The following is a 21240-nucleotide window of genomic DNA, read 5'->3' as shown; positions in this document are numbered from 1 at the left end:
GGATGGAGGATGATGTGATCAGCCTCTGGATATATTTACAGCGGACAAACGGAGAGCAATCCGGCAAAATCCGTTTCATTAAGGCTGATTCACATTATAACATCACGTCACCGACACATCACGTCACGTCAGAGTACGTGACGATTTCTTACGTGTAATCAAGTGGACTTGTTCACACCGTCACGTCACTGAACGTCAGTCTTATGGGTACGGGACTTATTGAAATGATTTTTTACGCGGAAATTGGATGATCGACACATGTCTTGAAATGTACAGTATATTTGGATATGAACATTCTTATGCCTGCACAAACACACACACACACACAGAAGCTGTGTGTGTGTGTGTGTGTGTTTCCCTCTAGAGAGAGAGAGAGAGAGAGAGAGAGAGAGAGAGAGAGAGAGAGAGAGAGAATTATTTACCAGCCTTCTTGGAATTTCTCATTCTGCCCGCTTATAAAATGCCTTCCAAACTGCTTGGAGTTAATAATCACAAACAAACTTCAAAGAGGCAATGTGTTTTATTCTGACTCCAAACCTCCCGTCAGCTCCTTTTTGTAATCAGATCAGTCTTCTATTTCGGTGTTTTAGGTCCACAATCGGTATTATGGGGTAAGGAAAGAAAATTAATACTTTAAACCATTCTCAGATATATATATATACATATTTGTAATCCCCGTATGGGGGGTAGTGCTGTCAGTGCACCTCACGTGGCACACTGTAGGCACTGCTTAAGGGTCTTTGCACCAGCGTCCCTTCGGCCCCTAGGTGCAACATCTTTCGTTCCTTTTACTGTACCTCCGTTCATATTCTCTTCCTTCCTTCTGACTTTCCACCCTCTCTAACAATTGTTTCAAAGTGCAACCGCGAGGTTTTCTTCATGTTTACATCATTCAAACCTTCTTACTGTCAATTTCTCTTTCGGAGCTGAGTGACCTCATAGCTCCCATTGCTTGGCTTTGGGCATAAATTCTATATTTTGTTCCCCATAATTGTAATGCATTTTCTAATGACTTTTCTAAAGCATAAGGTGATTGATGGTACTGAAAGTCAATCATCTGGCATCAAACACTCGCGAAATAGACATTGAAGCTTAGAGATCATTCTATTCATCATCATCATCATCATCTCATCATCACTATTTTTAGTTTTCTGAAAAGAAAACTATTGTGCCGGCTTTGTCTGTCCGTCCTCACTTTATTCTGTCCGCACTTTTTCTATCCGCCCTCAGATCTTAAAAACTGCTGAGGCTACAAGACTGCAAATTGGTATGTTGATCACCCACCCTTTAATCATCAGAACTTAGCAAATTGCAGCCCTCTAGCCTGAGCAGTTTTTATTGTATTTAAGGTTAAAGTTAGCCATGATCGTGCGCCTGGCAACAATATAGGCCAGGCTACCTACGTTGCAGTGGTTAAAGTTTCATAGCCGCGGCTCATATGGCATTACACCGAGACCACCGAAAGATAGATCTATTTTCGGTGGCCTTGATTATACGATGTACAGAAAACTCGATTGCGCGAATAAACTTGGGCGCATTTTTTACTTATCATTATCAGCACAAACACTATATCATCATCCGGCAATTATCTGTCACGGAGCACTCACAGGATCGTGACATTGAAGCTTAAAGATCATTCTGTTTATCATTATCCTAATTATTATCATCATCATCATCATCATCATCATTTTTCCCATGATCATCATCACAAACACGAATCATTGTAGGACATACAATTACTGAAATCATCATCCAGCAATTATCTGTCACAAACCACTCACAGGATAAGAGACACTGAAGTATAAAGTTCATTATAATCATCATCATCATCATCATTTTTCTTAGCATCAACACAAACACGAGTCACTATAGGGCCCACGAAAACTGAAATTACCATCCGGCAAAGTTTGTTGTCTGTGTGAACCCGCCAAAGACAAATGATTTTGATAAACACAGTCTTGTGAATTATTCATCCGCGGCTATTATGGGATCGGAATTGAATGTCGGAACAAGTAAATCGAAAATCGGCGAGTTCTCTCTCTCTCTCTCTCTCTCTCTCTCTCTCTCTCTCTCTCTCTCTCTGTATAATAGCTTCTCTTCCTGTTGCATTTTCAGCATCTCTCTCTCTCTCTCTCTCTCTCTCTCTCTCTCTCTCTCTCATAACATCTTTATCATCATCATCATCATCATCTCTTCCTCTTGCATTTCTCTCTCTCTCTAATGCCTTCTTTCCCCATAACGTTTTCATCATCATCTCTCTCTCTCTCTCTCTCTCTCTCTCTCTCCTCTCTCTTCCCCATAACGCTTTTCACCTTCATCTCTCTCTCTCTTCAGCATCTCTCTCTCTCTCTCTCTCTCTCTCTCTCTACATCTTCTCATCATTTTCATCATCATCATCTCTCTCTCTCTCTCTCTCTCTCTCTAATACCTTTTACCCCATAACGTTTTCATCATCATCATCTCTCTCTCTCTCTCTCTCTCTCTCTCTCTCTAAATACCTTCTTTCCCCATATAACGTTTTTCATCATCATTTTCATCTCATCTCTCTCTCTCTCTCTCTCTCTCTCTCTCTCTCTCTCTCTCTCTCTCAACCTCGAGCGATGGATGGCCATGCTTGATGGAAGCACGAGCATAAGCATTTATGCTCAATTCGTTCCTGGAGATGTATGCAAATGAGGATCGAATCGACTCCGGTGTTGCTTTTAGCCTTCTTATTCCTCTGAGTGATTCCATTTTTATTTTATTATTTTTTTTTTTTTTTTTTTGGGGCAAATGGGTGAGGGGTAGTTAATGACATTAATAGATGTCTTTATTAGTAATTCTTCTTTTCGCATATCCGTTAGGACTTGTTTATCTATTTATTCTTATTCTGTTTCATTTCTGTTTTTTCTCTCTCTTTTTTTCTCTTTCTTTTTCTCTTTAAGTTTGTATTCATTTCCCGTAAGGCTGTGAGAATGGGTATTCCACCCCCTGCCCCGTCTCCATCTCTTACCCTCTGTATAATACCAAAACGTCATTATCCTCTGCATCCTATCAGCACTACTCTCTCTCTCTCTCTCTCTCTCTCTCTCTCTCTCTCTCTCTCTCTCTCTCTCTCTCTCTCTCTCTCTCTCTCAAACAAACAACTTCCCTTCATATAAAGTCACCAGCATCTCTCTCTCTCTCTTTCTCTCTCTCTCTCTCTCATTCTGCGATGACTTCATTAGCACCCACAGTTCTCTCTCTCTCTCTCTCTCTCTCTCTCTCTCTCTCTCTCTCTCTCTCTCTCTCTCAATCGGGCAAAACTCCATAACAAACGAACGAATAGTTAAGCGCTAAATCCCCACGAAACAATCGCATCAGAGAGAGAGAGAGAGAGAGAGAGAGAGAGGAAAACGGCCGAACTTCTTATGCAAATCTGGAGAATTAACGCTGAGACTGCGCCATTTTCGCTGTTCAGCTCCTCGGGGGCGGCGAAAATGCCAACGGGCCCAAACGAACCTTGATGGAGATAAATTTTCTCTCGGCGGCCGCGTGTAACTGAGGCTGGCATCACCTGTGCATAATGAAGATGCAAATGCCAATTACGGAGGGACAAATTCGGTTCCGGGAGCCACGCGCCTTCGTCGTTACTCGCGCACAAACGTCCGAGGTGCACAGACGTGCCTGTGCACGAACATGCCTGTGGACAAACATGCCTTTGCACATACATGTTTGTGCACAAGCATGCCTATGCACAAACATGTCTGTGCACGAACATGTCTCTGGACAAATATGCCTCTGCACATACATGTCTGTGCACAAGCATGCCTATGCGCAAATATGTCTGTGCACGAACATGTCTGTGGACGAACATGCCTATGAACAAACATGCATATGCACAAACATGCCTGTGGACGAACATGTCTGTGGCCGAACATGTCTCTGGAGAAAAATGTCTGTGCACAAACATGTCTGTGAATAAACATGTATGCGCACAAACATTTCTTTGCTTAAACATTTCAGTGCACCGATATGCCTGTGCACAAACATGTCTGTGCTTCAACATGTATGTGCACAAACATATTTGCGCACAAACATTTTTATGCCCAAACATGCCTGTGCAGAAACATTTCTGCCCACAAAAATGTCTGTGCACAAACATATCTCTGCACAAACATGCCTACACATACGCAGACCCACACGCTAACAAGTAAAAAATGCGCTGGAGTTTCTTCGGCGCAATCGAGTTTTCTGTACAGCCGCTACAGCGTATACTCAAGGCCACCGAAAATAGATCTATCTTTCGGGGTCTCGGTATAATGCTGTATGAGCCGCGCCCATGAAACTTTAACCACGCCCCGATGGTGGCCTATCCTATAGCATTGTCCAGAAGCACGATTAAGGCTAACTTTAACATTAAATAAAGTAAAAACTACTAAGGCTAGAGGGCTGCAATTTGGTATGTTTGATGATTGGAGGGTGGATGATCAACGTACCAATTTTCAGCCCTGTAGCCTCAGTAGTTTTTAAGATCTGAGGGCGGACAGAAAAAGTGTGAACAGAAAAAGTGCGGACAGAAAAAAGTGCGGACAGAAAAAAGTGCGGACGGACAGACAAAGCCGGCACAATAGTTTTACAGAAAACTGAAGTGTGCGTATTTCTAACGTATTTTATCCTTTTTTCTGAATCCGAGATTTGTTTTTATAATTTTTAGTGTTATTGCATCATCCACAATCTCGTCCCTGGTCTCGTCTGATGGACGTCCGGAATTGAGTTAATACATCAGTCAGAGGTTAAGCCCAGGTTTATTAAGCTGAGGTCCTGCACTTTCAGTCTTTAGTTGAGGTTCTTCGTTTTATTCTAGGTTATTGGAGTTATATTTTGTTCATTTTCAGTTCGTAATTAAAAAAATATAACTTTCTAGAAGGGGCATTTTCAATATATAAGCCAAGGTCGAATTCACTGGAATTCCATGATCACTTAAGAATACGTTAATTCTCTTCTGTTACTTTTCGTTATAGGCGTAATTTTAATGCATTTCCTCCCTTTCCAATTCCTTTAATAAACATTCTTTTTAAATGATAAATATATAACTTACTTCTGTCCCTGAACTGTTGATCTTGAGTTAAAGTTCTTTGTTTCATTATAGCCTGTTAGAGTTATATTTTGTTCATTTTGAGAGCGTATATAAATAAAAAAATGTTTTAATGGCGTAATATCAGCGCATTAACCAACATCAATTTCACTAAATAAACAAGTAAAGATTGCGCCGAAGTTTCTTCGGCGCAATCGAGTTTTCTGTACAACCGCTACAGCGTACAATTAAGGCCAATGAAAATAGATCAATCTTTCGGTGGTCTAGGTATAATGCTGTATGAGCCGCGACCCATGAAACTTTAACCACGACCCGTTGGTGGCCTATCCTATATCGATGCCAGAAGCACGATTATGGCTAACTTTAACCTTAAATAAAATAAAAACTACCGAGGCTAGAGGGCTGTAATTTGGTATGTTTGATGATTGCAGGGTGGATGATCAACATACCTATTTGCAGCTCTCTAGCTTCAGTGGTTTTAAGGATCTGATGGCGGACAGAAAAAGTGCGGACAAAAAAAAATTGCTGACATACAGACAAAGCCGGCACAATAGTTTTCTTTTACAGAAAACTAAAAAACCCAGGTTTTTCAAGGGGGTAATGTCAACATATTAATCAACATTGAATTGACTGCTAGTACACTATCACATAAGAACACACTAATTCCGTTTATAATCACTCTTCTCTAAAAGTGTCATGTATATGAATTTCCAACCTCTTTCTAATTCCTTTAATATTCATTCTTTGAAAAGGCAAACAATCTATGACCCTTTCCTGTCTTGGACTCTGTCAATGTTTACTGATTAAACTCTGTCGACAATGTTCCTTTTACGTATAGCTGGTCCGCGGGTTCGCGTCCCCCTCAGGGCGATGAAAAATCACTGGCTCTGTAACATGATCAGTTACTGCCGCAGTGTGGGGTCTGTTGCGGTGGGAGGTTGAAACCAACGTTCTTTGGAAGGTTGAATTTCAAGTCAGTGACCCCTTTGGTGTGCTTGTCCCATGTGAATAGGGTTCACCTACTGAAATAAATAATAATAATAATAATAATAATAATAATAATAATAATAATAATAATAATAATAATAATAATAATAATAATAATAGCTTAAATTAGGTCATTAGACTGCCCACGTATTCGACGAAGAGACTGTAAATGTCTGTAAATATTCAAAATCCTTTTATTATCAACTTGATGGTGATCAGGATCTTCTAAGGGTCTGAATCCCACGATAAACTTATCCTCTGCAGGATCATGAATTTTAATCGCCAATTCATCTTCCGGAATGTCATACGAGCTTGATTGTACCTTCGAGGGGAACTGTGCAGCGTTAGACTAGTCTCGATTATAATTAAGTTATAATGAATGCATAATATGGTATTCCATAATGGACCACGAGGCATTATGGTGTAACGAAGCATAATATTATTGTAGTTGATATCTCACTATGATCTTCTGTTACGGTGGTTTGAAAGTATTATTATTATTATTATTATTATTATTATTATTATTATTATTATTATTATTATTATTATTATTATTGTTGTTGTTGTGAACCCTGTTTATGTGGATCAGAAGATGAACCCTGTTTATGTTGGAACAAAAGATAACCATACAGAAAGCCATTGACTCGAAAATAAAGGCTTCCAAAAATGTGTTCGTTTGAAAGAAAATTACAAAAGATAAAATATTATACCAAGAAAGACATACAGAAAGAAGGAATCAATTATTATAAAGAAAGATAAATGCATAAAGCAACGAATAAATATGTAAAATTATAAATAAATCATTAAAGTACAAAGTGAATCGTTTTTAGGACAGTAATGCAATGATCTCTGCTTGAACCTTTGAAACATAAATATTATGAAAATATAATGAAAGGGTATAAATATTATACCAAGAAAGGTATAAAGCAAGAAGTATATTTTAGTAAAAAAAAAAACACAGTCACCGTTCTAGTATTTATAAAACAAGCTTTATACCAAGAAAGGTATAAAGCAAGAAGTATATTTTAGTAAAAAAACAGTCACCGTTCTAGTATTTATAAAACAAGCTGGATAAATTGACCGTGAAAAGGAGGAAGTACATCCAGAGTGACGAAAATAACCGCAGAAGAAATAAGCAATGAAAATTTTTTTTTTTTTACAGAGACCTGGTACCAGAGCTGAACCGAAATTCGCAGAGACCGCTACCAGACCCGCAATAACGGAAAGCGAAGCGTGTAACCAAAAGCCATTTGGTCCTTCTTTGCTTGGTTACCGATTCAAGGCAAGAGGAAGAAAAGTAAAGAACTAGAGAATAAATAAAAAAATATAAGAGAAATACACAGCAACAGCGAAGCCAGAATTGATTGATTTGTGGCTGTTAAAACTGGCGTCACAACATCTATGTTATTGAGTGAATGAAGGAATGTAGTATTTAGGCCAAAGACCAAGCGCTGGGACCTATGGGGTCATTCAGCGCTGAAACGGAAATTGTCAGTGAAAAGGTTTTATACGAAAACCTCCCAATTGCAATATGAAACAATTGCTAGAAGAGGGAGGAAAGCAAGATGGAAGAGAGAGAATATGAACGGAGGTACAGTAAAAGGAATGAAAGGGGTTGCAGCTAGGGGCCGAAGGCACGCCTCAAAGAACCTTAGCAATGCCTACAGTGCACCACATGAGGTGCACTGACGGCACTACCTCCTTACGGGTTTCTTGAATATATTCCTTATCTATTTTGTGTTTTTTTTTAAAAGGTCGATACTGATTTGTTATCAACATTTAACAATTGCTGATACTGAGTATTACTGTGGTTGAAGAACCAGCAGATTAACAATATTCCTGGAAAAGAAAGATTATGACCTTGATTCAAAATTAGTCCTATTGTTCTTTTTTCTTTAATATTTTCCTCTAATGACGTTTCGTTTTTGAAAGCTACGCACGCGTCTCAATCAGGTACAGGAAGTGATTCTCAGCGTTGTTTTGGAATTCAAAATGAAAAGCCTGTCAGTGTTTCTGTCAAACATTGAATTATATATCAACTTGCAGCGTTGGCAGACATGATGTGTGTATGTGTGTATGTATATATATATATATATATATATATATATATGTATATATATATATATATATATATATATATATATATATATATATATATATATATATATATATATATATATATATATATATATATATATATATATATATTTATTTATTTCAACACAAGAATTATCTTGCAAGTGTTGTATTACAGTATACTGTATTCGTGTGGATTTAAGCCCTTTACAATGCATTTGATAGAGATTAAATAGTTTCTCGCTTGCTGAAATACAGAACAGCATTACTTTTAAATAATTTAGAATACTGGTATGCCCTTATCATTATATATATATATATATATATATATATATATATATATATATATATATATATATATATATATATATATATATATATATATATATATAATATATTTGCAAGTTTATATATTCGTTATAACGCGAGAATATCGACAACTTAATCAAGAGAGAGAGAGAGAGAGAGAGAGAGAGAGAGAGAGAGAGAGAGAGAGAGAGAGAGAGAAAGCCACTTCAGTCTCGACACAGATGAGGCCTAAGTGCTAATCTATTTTTCATTCGTTCTCTTCAGGGACGCGCGAGATAAAACAAACAAATATAAGCGGTAGGATCCCCGATTGTTTATTTAGGATGCAGGATGTCGAGACCATTATATATCCTTCATAGAAAAAGACAATAAGTCATCTACCATTAACCTGTTAGCTCGGGGTTGCTTACTCAGAGCCAGGCACTTCAAGGCCGCCGCAATATGTCTTCATCCACCAACCTGGCAACACAGCACTCGACAACACAAGAGTTTTTTTTTTATTTATTTTCTTTCGTTCTTTTTGCTGATCGTGTTTCGCCAGTTCGCTTTCATTCTCGTTTACCAGGCTTGTTTTCTGTTTATTATTGTCCTTATGTTGCCTTAAACATTGTCAGAATGGTTTTATTTTCGTTTTAAAGTACAAATGCTCATAGCAGATTTATCGTAAGCATTAAGCAATGCGTCATCTTAGGGACGAGATTACTTCTTACATTTGCTACTGAATATCTCACCTATCAGTACGTTCATTCTTATTTAAACACATATATACTCGCTCTCTCTCTCTGATACACACACACACACACACACACACACACACACACACACATATATATATATATATATATATATATATATAAATATATAAATATATATATATATATAATATATATATATATATATATATATATATATATATATATATATATATATATATATATATATATATATATATATATATACAAACTCATTCTAAAATATACATCTATATAATCTTTTTATTGTTTATATATATAAATATATATATATATATATATATATATATATATATATATATATATATATATATATATATATATATATATATATATATATGTGTATATATATATACATACACTCCTTCTCATATATGTACATAAGCATAAAAAAACCCTGAAGCATTTGTTACCCTCTACGTAAGATATCAATAATGAATATATATTATCATCTGCCAGTCGATTTTATACACTTATTTATCGAAAGTCTGAAGCCAACAAAGATACTCTCACAAGACGGAAGTTTTTCAGCATTCACTCTCCCACAATGAAATATCAAAACAATCTTTTGGAAGTTTTTCCAGGCAAAGTTTGCTGAATGGCGATCGTCTAGCGGAAAGAATGCTTCCAATGTTACTTCGCCTTTAAATAAGAATTCCTTTTCGATAAAATGATTGAATTTATTCTGATGTTATGTCCACCATTGCAGTAGTCTTCCGTGTATATAATTAGCAAAAAATTCGCCCTAGTTTCTTCGGCGCAATCGAGTTTTCTGTACAGCATATAATCAAAGCCACCGAAATTACATCTATCTTTCGATGGTCTCGGTGCAATGCTGTATGAGCCGCGGCCCATGAAATGTGAACCACGGCTCCGTGGTGGCCTGTCCTCTATCGTTGCCAGATACACGATTATGGCTAACTTTAACCTTAAATAACATAAAAATTACTGAGGCTAGACGGTTGCAATTTGGTACGTTTGATGAATGGAAGGTGGATGATCAACATATCAATTTGCAGCCCTTTAGCCTCAGTAGTTTTTAAGATCTGAGGGCGGACAGAAAAAGTGTTGACGGACAGACAAATCTGGCACAATAGTTTTCTTTTACAGAAAGCTAATAATTTCTCTTTAGGTACAAAATTCGTGATTGATGAAAATCAGTAACTAAGCACAATATTAAGAATTGATGAACAATATGTAACCACTTACTGTAGTAAGTAGTAATGCACAATAAGTAACCACTTACAACAGTAAGCAGTAATGCACAATAAGTAACCACTTACAATAATAAGTAGTATGCACAATAAATAACCACTTACAATAATAAGTATTATGCACAATAAGTAACCACCTACAATAATAAGTAGTATGCACAATAAGTAACCACTTACAACAGTAAGCAGTAATGCACAATAAGTAACCACAAAGAACAGTAAGCAGTAATGCACAATAAGAACCACTTACAATAATAAGTAGTAATGCACGATAAGTAACCACTTACAACAGTAAGCAGTAATGCATAATAAGTAACCACTTACAATAATAAGTAGTGATGCACAATAAGTAACCACAAACAACAGTAAGCAGTAATGCACAATAAGTAACCACTTACAATAATAAATAGTAATGCACAATAAGTAATCACAAACAACAGTATGCAGTAATGCACAATAAGTAACCACTTACAATAATAAATAGTAATGCACAATAAGTAACCACAAACAACAGTAAGCAGTAATGCACAATAAGTAACCACTAACAATAGTTAGTATTAATGCCCAACTAGTAACCACTTACAATAGTAAGTTTAATGCACAATAAGTAATCACTTACAATAGTTAGTAGTAATGCACAACAAGTAACCACTAACAATAGTAAGTAGTAATGCCCAATTAGTAACCACTTACAATAGTAAGTATTAATGCACAATAAATAACCACTTACAATAGTAAGTAGTAATGCACAATAAGCAACCACTAACAACTGTAAGAATTGATGAACAGTAAGTAACCTTTTACAATACTAAGTGATAATGCACAATAAATAGCCACTTACAATAGTAAGTATTAATGCACAATAAGTAACCACTTACAGCAGTAAGTAATAATGCGCAATAAATAACCACTTACAATAGTAAGTTTAAAGCACAATAAGTAACCACTTACAAGAGTAAGTAATAATGCACAATAAATAACCACTTACAATAGTAAGTAATAATGTGCAATAAATAACCACTTACAATAGTAAGTAATAATGCGCAATAAATAACCACAAACAATAGTAAGTAATAATGCGAACAAATAACCCCCGTTCAAAGTAAAGATTAATGCACAATAAGTAACCACTTACAAAGTAAGTAATAATTCTTTAAATAACCACTTTTGTTATAGTAAGTAATAATGCGAAGAAATAACCACTTACAATAGTAAGATTAATGCAAACATAAGCTGTGGATGCACAAAAAGTAACCACTTACAATAGTAAGTAATAATGCGCAATAAATAACCACTTACAATTGTAAGATTAATGCACAATAGTAAGTACTAATGCACAATAAGTAACCACTTACAATAGTGAATAGTAAAGCACAATAAGTAACCACAAACAACAGTAAGAACTGATGAACGAACAAACTCACATCCCCGTTCAAAGTAAAGCGTCGACGCTCTCTCTCCCCCTCTAAAAATATAATATATTATTTTATTTGTTATATTTAAAGACACACAAAGAGGCACTATGGGGCGAAACAAACATAAGCTGTGGAGGTCCGAGGCATAAGGGGAGGAGTGGCGTTATTGATTCTATGGACCAATGAAAAGCAATTTGATAGAATGATGGGTTGGTTGTTTTATAAATACACACATATATACACACATGGACCCATATACGCTATATATGGGGTATATATGGGGAGGGAAAATATCTCTATATATCTCTCTCTGTGTGTCTCTTAATATATTCTCTCTCTTGTTGAAATTAAAGGTACCAGTCCCAATAGTTTCTGCATATAAAAAAATCACTTTGAAATCAATTTCCTTTATACAGAAGACCTTCCGAGCATGACGGAATGCACCGAGAACGAACCCCGAATCTTTGTTACCACTTGAACCCAGCATCACATGAAAGTCTCACCATAAGACAAACCTTCAAGTTATAGCTCCAAGCCAGAGCAAGACCCACCCACTCCCTTTACAGCCAAGGAATCTTACCAGTACAGTGAATAATGGCAGACCCTCGCCACTGCATTAATTATGGGGGGGTTGCATAACCAAGACGCCATCATATTCAACAGGGTTTTCTGTGTTAAAATACTTCGTGACCTCCTCTCTCTCTCTCTCTCTCTCTCTCTCTCTCTCTCTCTCTCTCTCTCTCTCTCTCTCTCTCTCTCTCTCATATCCTCCAGAACGTATCACGTATTATACTATAAGAAAAACATCCACTGCAATTACTGTGCGTGATCGAGTGCATGAATCTCCATTGAAGGAACGGCTGCTTGTCTCTGAACCTTGCAATCATTAGAAAGACGAAACAGATACCGTATTTACCATCTGAAGAAACAGCGACTATCTTGGTAATTCGGGATGTGGCCTCACGGATTAATGGCATTTCGGCCCTTTCATACGGTTTATTTGAGTCTTTGACTCTGTAGATAGTATAATCATTTGATCGTTTTAGATGGGGAAAAGTGTCCTATTCCAAGACTGTATCACTGAGTGTAATAATTTCTGCCTCATGTGCCTCGTGATGATATACAGAGTAAAAAATCAGTTTTCGCAAAAAAAAAAAACGTTAAATTAATGTGTTCCCAGTGTGTCTAAGTAATGCTAACACGTATTTATAATGTGCAAAAATACATACATGCATTATATATGTGTATATATACGGTATATATGTATATTTATATATATACATATACATATATACATATATAAACAATCACATATACAGTATATATATATATAATATATACATATATATATATATATATATATATATATATATATATATATATATATATATACTATCTATCTATCTATCTATCTATCTATCTATCTATCTATCTATCTATATATATATATATATATATATATTATATATATATGTGTGTGTGTGTGTATGTGTGCGTGCTTGCGTGTGCGACCGTTCGTATTATCTTACACAAGCTGAATCTCCACTACTGTCAAATTCTCCATACATTCTTAGTATCTTTCGATTCCATGCGAGTAAGGCCAACGAACGCTTTCCGTAAAAAAAAAAAAAAAAAATATATATATATATATATATATATATATATATATATATATATATATATATATATATATAAATATATTTATATAAAAAAGACTTTTATTCTTTTAAATCGTCATAAAAAATCTTTTAATTTTTTCACCATCTATAGACTTTAAACTAAACCCAGATACTGCATATCCATCTTCATCAAACGCAAAATATTGAAGCTCTTTTGAGTAGGAAAGAATCTCGGGAGAACCCACGGCAAATAATTCCACTATGGTTTTTAAATTTCGCAGGAAAGACAAGTGTATGCATATGATTGTGCGTGGCGAGCTCTCGCGCGCTTGAGGGTGAATGTGCGTGTGTGTGTGTGTTTGTGTAAAAGTGTTTGTGTTGTGTGTGTATGTGTGTTGGGGAACTGTTCAAAGTCAGGATAAAAGTGTATCTGGATTGGATGTGAAATTCTAATCAGTTACACCAAGGTTGAAAAACTCAAGGTGGCGAGAAATTTTGTTTACGTAAAACGAATAAAAATTTGGTTTCTGTTAAGTATCAAATAACATTATAATAACAGTTTATTATTGTTATTATTATTATTATTATTATTATTATTATTATTATTATTATTATTATTATTATTATTATTATTCAGAAGACAAACCCCTTGTCATATGGAACAAGCCAACAGGTGCCATTGACTTGAAATTCAAGCTTCCAGAAAATTATTATTATTATTATTATTATTATTATTATTATTATTATTATTATTATTATTATTATTATTATTATTATTATTATTTATTCAGAAGATAAATCCCTATTCATATGAAACAAGCCTACAAGGACTATTGACTTGAAATTCAAGCTTCCAAAGAATATGGTGTTCATTTGAAAGAGGTTACAGAAGGTAACATGAACTACAGCAATAGACTAGTTATATATTAGAAAAGAAAAAAAAAGATAAACGAATGAATTAGACAAATAGACATAAATATAAGTCCACTATCAAAATACAAGGCGAATTGTTTTAGGTATAATCTCTGTAAATACAAGTATATATATTTGTGTGTTTGTATTTTTGTAATGTTCCTCCGATAAACTCTTTTACGAAATGAATACCTCTGTAGTTTACACGCAGCCAAACTCACACGAGGCTGGTCGATATTTTTCCTTTAAAACTGTAACCCAGCCGAAACACTGTAAAAACCCCAGTTTCATGCGTGTTGCTAAACCCCGTCGTTACATTATTTGTCCCATCGATTTGCCTTAACCATAAGGGTATTACAACATTAATCCGTTACCTTAATAGCCGCGATATATTCCTACAGCTGGTCGCGAAAGTGTACGGTGGAGAGACGGGTACTTTAAACACTGGACGTGACCTCGACTCATGCTAACCTAGTTTAACGGTGGGTATTGATTGAATTGAATTGAATAGAGAATCTAGGCCAAGGGCCAAGCACTGGGACGTATGAGGTCATTCAGCGCTGAAACGGAAATTGAGAGTAAAAGTTTTGAAAGGTGTCACAGGAGGAAAACCTCGCAACTGCATTATGAATCAGTTGTTAAGAGAGAGTGAAGAGTTAGATGGAAGAAAGAGAATATGAGAGGAGGTACAGTAAAAAGAACGAAAGGGGTCGCAGCTAGGGGTCGAAGGCAAGCTGCAAAGAACCCTAAGCAGTGCCTACAGTGCACCGCGTGAGGTGCGCTGACGGCACTACCCACCTACGGGGAACGGTGGGTATTATCGAATATACACGCCTCAAAGTATATATATATTTTATGCAAGCCTTCGTGGAGGATTATGGTATTTTGGTAGTACAGGAGGTCTTTGTCTGTACAGACAGACTGACGTGCACCTCAGACATGCAACAGAGAGGAATTAAAGTGTTCTTTGACCTTCTGTTACTTCTTTAAAATGAACAACATAATATTCTTGGGAAACTTAAATTTCAAGTCAGTGGCCCCTCTGAGCTCTTTGCATATAAATAGGGTTCATCTTCTGACTAATAATAATAATAATAATAATAATAATAATAATAATAATAATAATAATAATAATAATAATAATAATAATAATGGGTTATTCTCTTTTCATGACGCCAAAAGTAATCTAGAGCAAGTGTCTGTAATGAAAGATACTTTCTGTTGCTCAATTAGGATGGAAAATACATGATTTTGATACACATATATATACATATATATATTTATTTTTATAAATATATAAGTAAATATATGTATATATATGTATATTATATATATATACATATATATATATATATATATATATATATATATATATATATATATATATATATACATATACTGGGTATATATATATATATATATATAAGTGTTAAGCATGCTTTGTTCCAATAACAGTGCGACATGCTGTAAATTTAAAGGTCTAGCTGATAATTTTTATTCATTCTAAATAATTAACTTTCCAGTTTCATTAGTTTGAAATTATCCGCCTAAAAATAATTGAAAACAAAAACAGTGAGCAACACGTAGTAATAAATAGTTTAAAGATATACAGGTATGCTTTATTATTTATATCGTTGTTTTGATATAAAAACCTATTCAACAATCCTTCACTTAAACCTCTGATGCAGAGATTTGCTATATCCGTTCGTCTATAAATAGTGATAGCTTTTGATGTTTTTGTAACTACAATTAAAGAATCGAGATTTAATTTATTACACTGTAGATATCACTTGGAAATGTAGCCTATGTGACGATGCAAGCTACTGTGTCAACATGGACGGAAAACTTTGTAAAAACTACGTATTACAGAGGATTACGAAATGATAATATTACAACAGCGATTCTGTCTTCATATTAAATGATCAAAGTCTTCACTTCAGTCACATTTTGTATATATAAGAATAAAAGATTACAGATTAAAAAAAGAAAGTCTGCTGGATAAAAAAAAAAAGACTATTGTAGACATGAAAAATGCCTTGTTATACTTTAGTATATCCGTTATTAAAAGCATAAAATCTATTTTTTTACGTAATTCTTTTTATAATTCAAGTACCCCAGTTTATTCTGTTTGAAAGATAATCTTCGAGAGAGTTCAAAAGTCCTTTTCGGATTTATCTCACAGTCTAATCGGCTAACAGATAATCTCCCTATCTCTTTCTCTCTAGTACACTTCCACACGCACACAGTTTTATTCACTTTGCCTGAAGTCGTATGAAGAAGAATAAATATTTCACCAACTACATATTCCATGTACTGTCCCCTTCCATATTCCAAAAATAATCCCATTTCGAGGGTGACATTTGAGTGCAGGCTTCGTTACAACACGGGTTAGCGAAGTAAAGACATATGAATTATGCTAACATAAAGTAATATGTATGAGGTATGCTAACAAAGTAATATGTATCTGCATTGCTAACTGTCTTTCATTTTTTCCTATTTTTCCTTTAGTCTCTTCTCTCTTTTCTAACTTATCTGTCAGTCTTCCCTGACTTTGATATAAAATAACTTTCTTTCCTTAAGCAAAAGCTCTTGACTTGCACCATACAAATTTGAAGGTAGGTTCAGTGGTTTGCCAATAATTATAATTATTATTATAATAATTGTTTATCTTTTATTACTAATCTAACAAAAACAATAACATATAGCTAGGAAGAGATATCAAACTCAGAAATTGTTTGCAAATATTCACGAACATCAAAAAACTAGAAACGCCAAACTGAAACTCATACAGTGACCCAGGTACAATACTTTGTCATTAACTTTTGAATTTAACTATATGACCTATTAAACTCAGCACCATTTATTTCATGGAAACAAAGAGAAAGAAAACTTTTGGATATAACTCACAAAACCTCCAATAGTTATTTAGTAATTGAAAACAAAAAGAAAGAAAAAAAATACTAGCGTCCTAATTTCAGGGGATACTGACATTTTTTTTTTTTTAACCAGAGTCCTGTCGCATCTGAGCCCCTTGAGGAAGGAGCGGCTATCAGTGAAAGGCAACCAGCGGCTTAATTATGACTTCCTTCTATTTCGAAATCGATGAGGACGAGAGAGGAGACAGAAAAAAAAGAGGGGGAAAGAAAATGGGAAATAGGAGACATTAGTAGAAGATGAATACAAGAAATAGAAGCGAGCATTTTGGTACAATTGATGTCCCTCTTTCGTCCAGCTCCCGTTTCGAAACACTTTCACCTTTTCTACTCTCTCTCTCTCTCTCTCTCTCTCTCTCTCTCTCTCTCTCTCTCTCTCTCTCTCTCTCTCTCTCTCTCTCTCGGGGTCAGAGGAAATCCTGAAGTTCCTTCGTTTAGCAGAGTGTGCAATTAGCAAGAGTGTGTTTCATTATGACCCAGAGTAACTGGTTAAGCAATTCTCGGATCGAGGGTGGATTGTTAAGTGCCATCTGCATCTAGAAACAAGGCCATTCTTCCCCTCCCCTCCCCTCCCCTCCTCCCCTTCCATAATTCCATCCCCTTCCTCCTCCCCCTTCTCATTTCCACTGGCCATTCATAGGTGGTCCTTTAAAGAACCGTGATTCTACATTTACAAATGTGAATTCATTGAATTCATTTTGCATTTGTTGTTTTAATTTTCTGTAAAAGAAAACTATTGTGCCGGCTCTGTCTGTCCATCCGCGCTTTATTCTGTCCTCACTTTTTCTTTCCGCCCTCAGATCTTAAAAACTACTGAGGCTAGAGGGCTGCAAATTGGTATGTTGATCATCCACACTCCAATCATCAAACGTACCAAATTGCAGCCTTATAACCTCAGTAGTTTTTATTTGATTTTATTTAAGGTTAAAGTTAGCCATGATCGTGCTTCTGGCAACACTATAGGATAGGCCACCTCAGGCCGTGGTTAAAGTTTCATGGGCCGGGGCTCATACAGCATTATACCGAGACCACCGAAAGATAGATCTGTTTTCGGTGGCCTTGATTATACGCTGCAGCGGCTGTACAGAAAACTCGATTGCGCCGAGGAAACTTCGGCGGATTTTTTTCTTTTTTGTTTATTTTTTTTCCGGTTTTGTTTCATCGGTCAGAATGGAATCCAATCTATATTCAGGATTCCTTGATTTGTATTCACCAACCCACTGAACCTCCCACAGTCCCCTGTCCATTTGGGGTCAGACACCAGTGGTTAACCTTGAAATAAATTCGGGTCTTGAATTCAACTGAATATAGAATTTAGGCCAAAGGCCTACCGCTGGGACCTATGAGGTCAATTCAGCGCTGAAAAGGAAATTGACAGTAAGAGGTTTGAAATTTGTAACAGGATGAAAACCTTGCAGTTGCACTATGAATCAATTGTTAGGAGAGGGTGGAAAGTCAGATGGAAGAGAGAGAATATGAGGGGAGGTACAGTAAAAGGAACGGAAGGGGTTGCAGCTAGGGGCCAAAGGCACGCTGCAAAGAACCTTTAAAGTAATGCCCACAGTGCACCGCATGAGGTGCACTGACGACACTACCCTCCTTCAGGGGAAATTCAGGTCTTGTTTCCTCGTTTCAATATGCGTTTGATGTCGTTCACTTGCCCAGGCAAAATAAATAAATAAAAAAGAAATAAGTGAAGAAATAAATAAAAGATAAAAAAATAAAAAAAGATATTAAGTTTTTTTCAGGTGTGTGATAATTTCATTTTGGCTTTATGATTACTAAATAAAATCCATATATATATATATATATATATATATATATATATATATATATATATATATATATATATATATATATATATATATATATATATATATATATATATATATATATATATATATACATATATATATATATATATATACATCCCACTTATTCCTGAGCATTTATTGTCTGTTTCTCGTCTTTTTTGACCTATGATTATTTTTGGCTGTGAATTTGGTTTTTCTCAGAACACTGAAATGAATTAAGTCATGCCATCCTTTGCTTGTTTTTTATTGCCGTCTTGCTATTACGAGTTTTGGTCCTCCGGGTTGGTAAGACCACAAAAAAAAAAAATAGAGTATTGACTCTTGCTTTGTTTTCGTATGAGTTTGATGATGTCAGCGCTTTGTTTGTTTTGTAACTAACCAGACATCATTCGATTTCAGGATGTCACTGAACTTCTTCCATAGCCTACCTGGCATTTGAATGTTAGGTCAATGTAAGATTTTTTTTAACTCAAGAAAAGAAAAATAAGATATACAACTTCAGAAAAAATAAAATATACAACTTCAGAAAAATATACAATTTCCGAAAAAACAAAATAGACAACTTCAGAAAAACAACAAAAAATACAACTTCACACAAAAAAAAACAAATATACAACTTCCGAAAAAACAAAATATACAACTTCAGAAAAACAAAATATACAACTTCAGAGAAAAACAAATATACAACTTCAGAAAAAAGCAAAATACCAACTTCAGAAAAAAATAAAATATACAACTTCAGAAAAAAGCAAAATACCCAACTTCAGAAAAAATAAAATATGCAACTTTAGAAAAAACAAAATATACGTCAGAAAAAAAAATATACAACTTCAGAAAAAAACAAAACATACTTCAGAAAAAAACAAAATATACAACTTCAGAAAAAAGACAAAATATACAACTTCAGAAAAAATAGACTTAAAAAACAAAGTATACAACTTCAGAAAAAAAAACAAAATATACAACTTCACAAAAAACAAAAAATATACAACTTCAGAAAGAAAAAAACAAAATATACAACTTCAGGTCGCACTTTGTTTAATTGTTCAGTTTCCGCAACCAAATGAAAAACAATTCTATATTGCTTTGTGTATGTTCGTGTTTACTTTTCTCCCTAATGTTCGTTTGCCTCAACAATCACCAAATGTCTATAAAACATTTAACATCACCTTTATTACTTTTCATGTGAAAATGCGTGTTTTAAATATCTTGTGAGATAATCAGATAATCAGATAAGGCAATCGAGTGCTGAATACCATTCACTACATTTAACTCGGTGATAAGTGATAATGGACAACGTATATTTTTTTTTTATATAACTTCCATAATTGTTCAGCTCGATTTGAATACAGTATTTAATAAGAGTTTTTCTTATTTGCTAAGCAGGAAATTAATGTTTGATGAACTTCCATAAACAACCAACATTAAACATCGAGTCTCTAAAGAAAGGTGTGTATGTATATGTATGTATGGATGTGTATACGTATGTATACATTTTATATGTATGTATATGTATATATATTTTTTATGTATGTATGTATGTATGTATATATGAATATATATATATATATATATATATATATATATATATATATATATATATATACATATACATACATACATATATATATATATATATATATATATATATATATATATATATATATATATATATATATATACATACATAATATATATATACACACGTATATATGTGTAAACAATGAATCCAAATTCATGGCCTACGCAGGTGTCTGAAACGTTGGCAGCCAAATGAATTCGCGAACTGACAAACACATTTACACTATAATTGCTGATGAAGACGAGTCCAAACGGTGACAGTCGCCTCATTATCAATTTTAGATAAGACCCGAAGTTCAAAGAGAAGCTCATTAGTAAAGGGCATGAGATAGAAGCAGTTTCTGATAAGGCTTTTTACGTCTCAGTGTTAATTCAGCACAGAAGTTCGAAATATCATTTTATGTCAATGTTAAATTTAACATGATGATGGAATCCACGTCTGTTTTTGAATCAGAGCAAGATAACCACTTGTTTATGTTTGGTACCTAATTCGAAATGTATTTCGTGAAAATCTGAAATATATTTACTTTTGAATTTGTTCAGCTATACGTCACATACGTTTGAGTTCAGTC

This window comes from Macrobrachium rosenbergii, chromosome 41 (genome assembly GCF_040412425.1).
Source record: "Macrobrachium rosenbergii isolate ZJJX-2024 chromosome 41, ASM4041242v1, whole genome shotgun sequence".
Taxonomy (NCBI): Eukaryota; Metazoa; Arthropoda; class Malacostraca; order Decapoda; family Palaemonidae; genus Macrobrachium; species Macrobrachium rosenbergii.
Note: the sequence above shows the minus strand (reverse complement) of the source record.